General features: G+C 46.7%; 1 long non-coding RNA gene across 1 annotated transcript; it reads right to left on the reverse strand.

Moving 5' to 3' along the window:
* Positions 1–226: 226 nt before the first annotated feature.
* Positions 227–2,338, reverse strand: LOC132009167 (uncharacterized). Its single transcript, XR_009401809.1, has 3 exons — positions 2,217–2,338; positions 1,728–1,823; positions 227–384 (listed from the first exon to the last, which is right to left on the reverse strand). It is a non-coding gene; the product is annotated as an uncharacterized LOC132009167 (long non-coding RNA).
* Between the last annotated feature and the right edge of the window lie 226 nt (positions 2,339–2,564).

Consider the following 2,564-nt stretch of genomic DNA (forward strand, 5'->3'; position numbering starts at 1 on the left):
TAGGCTTCTAGGCTTCTGAGAGATGCTGTAAAAACAGTCCAACAGTGGGAATTCCCATTCTAGGATTCTAAATCTCCAGGGTCTCACTCCCAGGTCCCCCAGGTCCCCAACGCCAGCATCTTAGAGCTTTTCCTTAGAGATCTTCCCCCTTAGGGACCCGGGTTCCCTGGAAGTAGCAGCTGACGATGCTCCATTCCCCGCCCCTTCACCTGGGGTTCCTACCTCACTAAGGCGATTAGTGTTCAGGTCTCCCAGCAGCAACGTGTCTGACGTGTGGGCCACCAGGTAACGTTCCTTTCCGAGGATTTTCACCTCTTCCACCTCGTAGCCATAGTGTGACTTGAGTACCACCCGGGTCCCCGATGACAGGTTCTTCACGATCACCTTGGTAAGGTACAATTCTGAGCACCCTGAGGCTTCCCTCAACCCCAAAGAGGGGTGAACCTGCCGTGCCCACCTCCACAGTGTTAAACAAAGCTAGTCTCTTGTTTCCTCACCTAACCTAGGCTATTGATGGTAAAAATGACACCTCCCATTCACACAGTGCTTTACGATATACAAAATGTTTTCAGAGATTATCTCCTTCAATGCTAATACATAATACATACAGGGTAAAACTAATCACTCTCCTTACCTTCCTGTACCTCTTGTGAAAATCTCTGTGATTACTTTAATCGTGGTATATACTGATCATACTGTCATTTCATATAGCTCTTTGCTAAAATGATCCTGATTAAGGAACAACAGAATACAGACAATTATCTTTGTATTCTCTGTCCTAACAGTGCTCATGTATAGAGAATGGACAGAGAATGAAAGAACAGGGGTGCCTGGCTGGCTCAGTCAGAGGAGCATGCGACTCTTGATCTCAGTTGTGGGTTTGAGCCCCAAGTGGGGTATAGAGTTATTTAAAAATAAAATCTTAAAAAAGGGGGGGGGGCGCCTGGGTAGCTCAGCTGATTAAGCATCTGCCTTTGGTTCAGGTCATGATCTTGGGGTCTTGGGATCAGGCCCCATATTCAGCCCCACGGCCGAGTGCTCCCTCTCCCTCTAGCCTTCCCCTGCTCCTGTGCGGACACTCTGTCAAGAAAGTGAACAAAATTTTAAAAAAAGAGAAAAAGAATGAAGGAAGCAATGAATAATAAATGGAAGGAAAAGAGAACAGAGGGAGAGAAAACAGAAAAGTGGGCTCAGGAACTAAGAAATTACCTTGCAATGTCATACATGATGGATTCAGAGGCCCTAAAGCAATGTTATACACCTGCGTAATCCTAAACTCCCCAGTTAACAACATATAGGTAATAAAGCCTTTTCTGTTGTGTTTCGTTTTAGAGAGGGATAGAATCATGGGTGGGGCAGAGGGAGAGGGAAAGAGAGAATCTTCAACAGACTCCATGCCCAGCGTGGAGCCCCTCGTGGTGCTTGATCTCACAAGCCTGAGATCATGACGTGAGCTGAAATCAAGAGTCCGACACTGAAGACTGAGCTATCCAGGCGCCCCAGGTAGTAAAGTTTTAAATCAGGAAGGTGGAAGTGGCGATCTCTGTACCCCTTCAATTTGGTGTTTAAATCTTTTCTTACAATAAGCTGGAAGGGCTACAGAGTAAAGTTGTCAAAGAGTCACCTGATACACTCTGTTCTCCAGAGCAGCTCTACCAGGGGTTAAATTTGGCACTGTGGCAGTGTCCGGAAGGAGATTTTGGTGCAGTAGGCTATCAGCTACTTACCTGGCTAGGTCCCACATATGTCAACTCAAACTTATTCTTGTAAACACTTCTCCGGAGGCAGCAGTCAAACTGTTCCACTCCACCACAGAGTGTGCCCTAGAAGGGAAAGCGACAACATAAAAGGTAACAGGCATCAGAAGGATATCTGGAGACACCCTTGAAACCCAAGTTCTAGAATCTAGGAAAGAGTTGGCAGTAAAAGGGCTGGCAGTTTTGGGAAGTACCAGATGGAAAGAGGTGGCACTCACAGGACGCCAGGATAGTGATGGGAGGAAAGGGAGAAATCAGCCCCGCCTACAGAATTCTTTGTCTCTTTTGGCTTCCCATAAAGTGTGAATTTCTCTTTCCTGCCGTTAATGTCATATTTTTAGGTTGAAGTCCAAAGGGAAGAAGTCTCTAGTTTCAGGGAGAGTGCTTTAGGCGAAGGCCGGATTTTTCCTAGTTTGAAGAAAGTCACCCAGGCGGAAAAGGATTACTTGTAAAACGCACCGCACAGAGTCGAGAGCCATCCCGTTTCCAGGCCAAGGCAGTGACGGTATATAAGTTGGCAATCTCCTTGGGCTTTGCCTCTTCCCAGATGCTTCTTCGAGGGCTCCAGTTGAGTACCCGAAGTCTGAAATTAAGGAGGTGGATTTCAGAAGAGATGGAGACTGAGCAAAAGGGTGGAAATGGGTACGTAACAGAAGGCAATGAGTCTCGCTGTATTAGAGAAGAGAGGAAGTGAGAGAGAACACACATGCTAGGGAATCTCATAGGAGAGGACACAAAGGTTCAAAGGAAGGAAGGTGGGAAATCAAGCCAAAAGTAAAATGGGGTGAGAGCGATAGGAGTGGGGAA

This window comes from Mustela nigripes, unplaced genomic scaffold (assembly GCF_022355385.1).
Source record: "Mustela nigripes isolate SB6536 unplaced genomic scaffold, MUSNIG.SB6536 HiC_scaffold_6109, whole genome shotgun sequence".
In the NCBI taxonomy this organism is placed as follows: domain Eukaryota; kingdom Metazoa; phylum Chordata; class Mammalia; order Carnivora; family Mustelidae; genus Mustela; species Mustela nigripes.